The 8,242-nt window shown below is 39.8% G+C and overlaps 1 pseudogene; it reads right to left on the reverse strand.

Moving 5' to 3' along the window:
• Window positions 1-1,727: 1,727 nt before the first annotated feature.
• Window positions 1,728-2,986, reverse strand: LOC119054079 (40S ribosomal protein S2-like; annotated as a pseudogene).
• Window positions 2,987-8,242: the final 5,256 nt, after the last annotated feature.

Below are 8,242 nucleotides of genomic sequence, written 5' to 3' on the forward strand. Positions count from 1 at the left end.
CAAGGTTCTAGTACCAGTCCAAAATCAAGAAAAACCTGACCAGTCCAAAGGCAAGAAAGGTTTTAGTACCAGTCCAAAGGCAATAAAAACCTGACATCCCAGCTCAAGGCAGCTGGGCAGAAAAAAAGTCAGATACCCCTTTGCTCTATTCAGGCCTTGAGCAGATCGGAAAGGCCCACCACATTAGGGATGGCAATGAGTTTAACATTAAAATTCATTGAAAAACTCCCTCCTGAAACATCCAGAATGACGTTTGACCAGCTTGGGGCCATCTCATGGCCCGGTCAAGTTGTCACATAAAATTAACTATTTACAGTTAGTATCCCCATTTGATAAATTACTTTTGATAACCAAACATTATCTAGTCAATGTCATGGCCACCATCTTCCTATGATGAAGCCTTCTGTAAATTGGAAACATGATTAGAGTTGGTGAAGTCAGCTATCAGTATCAATATTGTGTTTTAAGAAGAACTAAGAAACTGGGACTTGGAAGGTAGGTCAGAAGTAATGTCTAAGACTCCAGAAAAAAAGAAATCATTGTAGCCTCACCAACACCTTAAACAGACCAAATTAAGCAAAGGGAAGAATTTTATACCCTCAGTTACATTTCCAAAGACTAAGTTAAAAATGAAAAATTCTAGAATTGATTTGAAATATGCTTATCAGCTAAAGATCCAAACACAAGGCTATCTTAGCATCCTTTTACTGCATTTATTAAGCATTTACTAAATGTAGTAATTATATTATGGCTTTAAGGAGGTTTGTAAGTTATATCATAGTTTCATTCCCCAGAAGTTTCTTCTCTCCAAATCAATAGGACAAATAGCACTAGCAAATCATTTGCTAAATATATTGAATATAACTCTTGGCATGGGGAGAAAATAGGAAGGACACCATCTATTTATTTATAATGTGTCATGCAAATGATGCCTTATATCAAGCATACAAATTAGGTTGTAGCATCTTGGACTCACTCCCTTTTAAAGAGTAAGTTGTACAAGCAATTCCCATCTTTGTTATGTAATGTGTCCCTAAAGTATATTTAAAAAGTGACATATTCAAAGTCAAAGAGAAGAACTTCATGTATTTGTGTGTAGGTTACTTCCTTAAAACTAAAACTTTATAAGACTCAATAATATTTTGCTTTTAGAAACAATTTTTAACACATTTCCAACATTTAACTTACTTCTAAATTTTAATTCGGTTGATTTCCTCATTGCTAACAGCCAGCTGAATTCATTAAGCATCTAATTGGGGCTAAAAGTCACTGCTTCAGCCTATCTAATGATGACTTCAATTAGGGTGAGTTTAGAAGTGCTGTGCCGTTTGGCATGAGCACTCTCATTTCTCCCACTGCACTTATTTTAGTAAAATAAAAAGAGCAAATGCATTGAAATTTCCAGATAACTGGACAAATACTGTTAAACAAAGACAACCAACCATGTGAACCTCAAAATGCTTATCAGCTAAGAGCAAAAGTTTAAATTTTGACAAGAGGCAACCAAATGTACAATGGATATCAATGTGCAATGTGTGAAAGGGCTGGGATTCAAAAGCCTATGGTAAGGAGGACCCAGGAAGCCACTCCAAACCACACTGTAGATGCAGCAGCAGATTGTCTGTGACATGTTTGTATCTGCCGTTGAGGGGAGTTTTAGGGGGTGCTGGGTATTTTAATTTCAATAGAGCAAAACTCCTCCATTATTACTCTGAATGGGAAGCACATTCTTTTTTTTTTTTTTTAACAGGCTTAATTCACTTTATTTTCCTTGTACAAAAATTATGTGGTGGCCACAGCTGGAGCTTGGGTCCTCTGCACGGAAACTCTGGTGTGGGTCTTTACCAGATGGTCAGTGAATTCCTCATAGGGAGACTTGGTGAACACAGTCTCTTTCCAGAGGTCAGGGGTGAGGTAGCTGTAGGTCTTGGAGACGGCATCAAAGGCGGCCTTGGCAAAGTTGCCCAGGGTAGCAGTGCAGCCCCTGGCTGAGGTGTAGCAGTCATCAATACCAGCCATCAGCAGCAGCTTTTGGGGCACAGGGGCCGAGAAGATGCCGGTGCCCCTGGGTGCAGGGATTAGGCGCACAAGCACAGAGCCACAGCGCCCGGTCACCTTACAAGGGACGGTGTGGGGTTTGCCGATCTTGTTCCCCCAGTAGCCTCGCTGCACAGGGACAGTGGAGAGCTTGGCCAAGATTATGGCCCCATGGATGGCAGTGGCTACTTCCTTTGAGCACTTAACACCCAGACCAACGTGTCCATTGTAGTCCCCAATGGCGACGAATGCCTTGAATCGGGTCCTCTGGCCTGCACGTGTCTGCTTTTGCAGGGGCATAATTCAAAACCTCGTTCTTGAGGGACGCCCCCAAGAAAAAGTCAATGATCTCAGATTCCTTGATGGGCAGAGAAAAGAGATCAATTTTCTCCAGGGACTTGATTTTCATGTCCTTGACCAGGCAGCCCAACTTGGTTACGGGGATCCATTCCTTATCCTTGGTCTTGCCTCCATGAGCTCCACTGCCTCGACCGCGACCCCAACCTCGACCCCGACCCCAACCTTGACCCCGGATGCCACTGCCAAATCCTCCTCCGAAGCCTCCTTGGCCTCCCTTTCCAGGGCCCCCGGGGCCTCCCGGCCCTCCCGCAGCACCGGCCCTCCCGCAGCACCGGCGTCATCCGCCCTTTGGTGTTCCTTGGGGAAAAAAAAGGAAAGCACATTCTTTAAGAAAAACATTATGGCTACACATGTTCAGATTGTAATTTTTAATAAAACAATATTTACAAAGGCAGCAAAGAATGGATACAAAGGCTTTACCTAGCATGGAATCCTGAAAAATAAGTTATAAAAAGCATCCCTGCCACCGGATGCCTTACTTACTAATCCATTCAATCTCACGGCAGGAGCCGTCGGTCTGGCTGGGAGTGAGCGCCGGACACCCACTTAGAACAACGTCCCAAACCACAGGATGCAGCTTGAGAAGCATGCTCTAAAGTTGGCTTGGATGTGCTTTGTTTTTAGTCACGTATCTAATTGATTTTTTTCCTTTTTGACTCTCTCTCTTTATTAAGTATTTCATTGTTTGAACCTCAAATGATATAAATGGGGTGTTTTATGTTTGTACGAAGAGTTAAGAATATTAAGAACTGCTGAGAGCCCTGACTGGTGAGGCTCAGTGGGTTGGGTGTCATCCTGCAAACCGAAAGGTTGCGGGTTCTATTCCTGCCTGGGTTAGGGGCCAGTGCCCCAGCTGGGGGCATGCCAGAGGCAACCTATTGATGTTTCTCTTGCAGAGTGATCTTTCTCTCCTTATTTCTCTCTCTCCCTTCCCCTCTCTCTAAAAATAAAGTATTTTAAGAAAAGAACTGCTGAGAAATATTACTCTACTACCAAACAATGACATGTTAGAGGCATTTCTAAGTTGTGAAAAATGGATACGGGCAAATTTTATGTAACATATTATATAAAGGTAAGAGTAACATGCAATTTATTAAATAATGTACTTTGAATCTGTAGCCAAGCTTAAGTAGAGAGATAGTTTAAATGCACCAGGAATCTTGCCCAGGCCTTGGCATAAAAACAGAATTCCTGGGGGCACAAGAATAAGAAGGAATTATCTTAAAATCTATAGGGGTCTTGAGTATATTTAGGCTGAAGTTCAGTATTTTAGTGAATTTTAAACAAAACCACTCTGTGTGAACCTGGAGTATATTGGATGTGGAAGAAGCTCCAATGTATAAATGTTGAAACTTTATCTCAGAGTTATAAATATTTGCCTTTGTCTTCCCCTTTTCCTGTCAGTCCTTTTGATTTTTCTTACTTTAAAAGTTTCTCCTGCCAACTTGTGAAATCATTCACTCTTAACTACTGAATCTCACACCTCTTGCCCTCCCTGCCTGCCCATGTAAGGTTCTCACTCTGCACTCCTGCATACTGAAAATCCCCCTAGAGAGACACAAATGGAGCCCATTATCTCCTTTTATTTCTCTGACACATTTCAGCAGAGGAGTCTCCTCCACCCTCGTGGTCCTGGCAGAGGCCCCCAACTGTTCCCCTAGCTGGAGGCGGCATGCAGATATCTCAGACTTGAACGGAACAGTTCTGACCCTAACCTCATTATGCACCTCACTCGAGGCTGCATTAGCAAAAACAGATGGTCTAGCTGCAAAGCCACAGACGCCAATCAGGTACACTGTGGGCAAACATGTTCTCTAATCAGGCCCCTTTCAAGTGGCATCTGCTTCTCTTTCCCTGTAGGTACAGGTAATGATTCGAAACCTTCTGTACATTTCCTGTGGCATGCAGGGTCTAACAACACCCTCCCGGAACACTTTCCAGTCTAACACAGGCTAGCTTACCTAGGCCAAGACAGAAAGGCAAGCCGCAGGACTTCGGCTTGGAGACTTGCAAGGGGTACATGTATATTTGGCCTTTTCTTGTGGGTGTGGAGCTGAACTTTGGAAGGAGAGGAAGTGAAGCAGAAAGGGGCGGTGACAGGATTTGCTGCTTCTGGCATCACAGAGGCTGACCCACCAGCCAAGGGGGAAAATATATAACACTGCTAGACTAGAAGATAACGTAAGAGAACATATCCATTCACATGATGTCTAAGGACAGGAAAAACTAATTTACAGTTATAGAAATCAAAGCAGTCATGACTTATGAAGAATGAGTGTTGACTGGCCAGAGCATAAAGGACTTCCTGGGGTGGGGGGGATAGAACACTCTGTGTTTTGATTAGGTTGTACTCATATGGATATACAATTGTCAAAGCTCATCAAATTGTTGGCGTGTCTTTTCTGATTGCAAGTTCCATAAGAGCTAGGACCGTATCTTTTCATCACCATTTTATATTTATACTGAGTACAGTTTCTGAAGTATTATAGGTATGTGACAAATATTCATTGAAAGGAAGGAAGGGGGAGAAAAAGAATAAGAGGAAGTGAAGGAAAAGCTTGAGAAGCCCTTTGTCTTTGCCCGTGTGAGGTGGGAGTGCCATTTGCCAAACCTCAGCCTGCTCCCATCTTTATGACATTGTCGTAGCACAGAGATTTTCAGCCTGATTAGGACACGTATTGCCAGATATTAAACATAGTATTAAATATCGTGATGAAAATTATGTGTTAGTAATAAAAGCATGGAGAGCATGCTTTTAACTCTTTGCAAAATAACGCTTTCAATCATATTTCAGTGGCCAGAACAAGTCTTATGGCCAAGAACAATGTCATTGCTGGCCCAGTAACTGATACGACTTTCCACAGTATGAGTCTGCTGTCTGTCTTCTTTTTATCCTTACCCAAGGATATGTTTGTTGATTTGGGGGAGTGCGGGAAGAGAGGGAGAGGCAGAGAGAAACATGGATGTGAGAGAGTAAAAATAGATCAGTTGCCTCTTGTATGAGCTCTGACAGAAGCGGGAACCTGCAACCTAGGCCCACGCCCTGACCGGGAATCAAACCCACAACCTTTTGGTGTACAAGATGACACTGCAAATGACTGAGACTCCTGGCCAGGGCTTTAATTCTTTTTTTTTTAACTTTTCAGGAACAGTGTTTAGTTGATGGAGGGGGGGAAATCAAAAGACCGTGTTAAAATACAAGGCTAAATAATGCCAAGCTGTTCACCTGAACTTAGGAAGTGATTTCACTCAGGAGGTTTGCAAAGGTGTTGGCCCTGCAAGCTGGCACGTGGAAGAGGCACCCACTCCCCCAGAAGCAGACCACGAGCAATTCCTGCAGCCCTGCCCTACCTCTGCAAGGCTCAGAACTCAGAGACCACCATGGAGCCCTCAGAAAACCTCTGCCTCGGAGAATCCACAGTAGGATTCTTTCAATGTGAATGTTTATAAAGAATTTATAGGAATGTTTTATAGTGTTAGAGAAAAAAAAGGCAAGAAGCTTGTGAATGTGAACCATATAAATGCAAATTCACTTTTTAAAGACTAGGCAAATTTTTAAAGAAAATTTGCCTTTGCCAAAATTTTAAAGCATAATTTTTTTTGATATTTTTCAAAAATGTAAAGCTTTATTTAGGAACAATTGAGCATCAATAAACTTCACATGTTTAGTGTTCCACTTGATAAGTCTGACATTTGTATACAACAGTGAAATCAAAACCACGATCAAGATAATGAACATATGCATTATACCTAAAAGCTTTCTCTTGCTCTTTAAAACCCCTCTTCCTTTCCTCGCCCGCCACTATCCATGGGAAACCACAACTGTATGCTTTATGTCATCATACATTAGTTTGCATTTTATTAGAATTTTACTAGAATTTTCTAGAAATGGCATTATAAAGCTAAACCATGGACCTTTCTTGGTTTGATTTCTGTCAATAAGCATAATTATTTTCAGATTTATTTATTTATGTTATTGTATGCATCAACAGTTCATTTCTGTTTATTGCTCAGTATTATCCAATCATCCACAGTTCCTTCATCCATTGAAGGGCGCTTTGGTTATTTTCCATTTGTTTTTATCACAAGGAGAACTATCATAAAGATTTGGGCACATCTACATGTGAACACACATATAGATGTGTTCACATGCTTTCATTTCTCTTGGGTAAATTCCTAAAAGTGTAATGACTGAGTAATTGGTAGTTCATGTGGAACTTCCTAGAGAAATGACATACTCCCTCCAGAGTAGTTGTGCCACTTTACAACCTTACTAAGGGTTTATAAGAATTCTAAGTACTTCCCATCTTCAGAAATAATTTTGACTAGTCCTTTTAAATTGAAACATTCTACTGGTTTTTATATTTTCCTCAGTAAATAAGATATTGGCCATCTTCCCATTTGCTTATTTGCCATCTATATGTCTTACTCAGCAAAGTGTCTGCTCAGTTTTTTAAATGTGTTTTTGTATTGAGTAATTTGTTTTGTTATTTGAGATGTGAGAGTTCCTTACATATTTAATATTTTTAAAGCCCTTTGTCAGATTTATGTTTTCCGAGTGTTTCATCTTAGGGTCAAGATGTGTGTTTTCATTTTCAAAAGAGTGCCTTATAAAGAGCAAAAGTTTTAAATTTTTATGAAATTTAATTTAAGAATTTTTTTCTTTTACACTTCAAGCTTTTTGTGTCCTCTTACAAAAGCTCTGCTATACTCAAGACTACTAAGAATATCTAATGTTTTCTTCTGCAGTTTCATAGTTCTAGTGCTTATACCTGAATCTATGACCAATTTATTGTTAATTTCTGTGCCCAAAGAGAAGTAAGGTCAAAGTCCTTTTTTTTCTTTTCTACATGGCTGTCCAATTGTCCCTTTCATTGAACATAGTTTTCTTCCCTCATTAAATTGTCATGATGACTTTTTAAGAAATCTATGGACTGTATAATTGTGTTTATTTTAGTATCTATAGTCTGTTCCTATAATCTATATATCTATTTCACTCCAGTGTAACATTGTTCTCATATTTATAGCTCCATAGTAAATCTTAAAATAGAGTAATATAAGAGTGTCAACATTAGTGGTTTTTTTTTAAAAATTGGGACTGTTATAAGTCCTTTGATTTTCTACACAAATTTTAGAATAAGTTCTAAAAATTTCTACCAAAAAAAAGCTTGCTGGTATTTTATTAGGATGCATTGGATCTATAGCTCAGTTTGGGGAGAATTAAGTCTTCCAATCTAAAAACACAGTAATTGCTGCATTCATTTGGGTCTTTTTCAGTTTCCCTAAAGAATATTTTTTAGTACTCATGAACATGTCTTGCACATATTTTAACAACTAAACTGGCAAGTGGGGACCAGCAAAGCACACACCCCTTAAGGTTATGGGTTAAGTAAGGAGACGTATGCAGAGTGCATCACAAGCACATGGCAACACCACCTGACACTGAAGAGAGCACATTTTAAACACTGGGTATTTATTGTAAGGAATATTTAACCAAATAATTATTTGGTAAGTCTAGTTTGATTCCAAACCTGCTTTCTTAATCACTATGCTGTTTCCCAACCAAAAACAGGGTTGATCAACACTATAGTATGCCGATTTAAGATTTACTTGTTAATGATTTCAATTCAAAAATTAATTTTAAAATATTTATGAACATACGTAAAAATACTTTTATTGGCTTCTCTGTTCTCTTTCTTCAGAACACCACCAGTGCTCACCCCATCCTCTGCTCTGCCCCCTCCATCACACACCACACTGCAATCATTTATATTAAAATTCAGTGCTTCTTTATGCAGTTGCTCTTTCTTTCAAAGTAATTCTTTCCAAATGGAATTGCTAATAT

This window comes from Artibeus jamaicensis, unplaced genomic scaffold (assembly GCF_021234435.1).
Source record: "Artibeus jamaicensis isolate MK-2021 breed Jamaican fruit bat unplaced genomic scaffold, CSHL_Jam_final contig_585, whole genome shotgun sequence".
Classification (NCBI taxonomy): domain Eukaryota; kingdom Metazoa; phylum Chordata; class Mammalia; order Chiroptera; family Phyllostomidae; genus Artibeus; species Artibeus jamaicensis.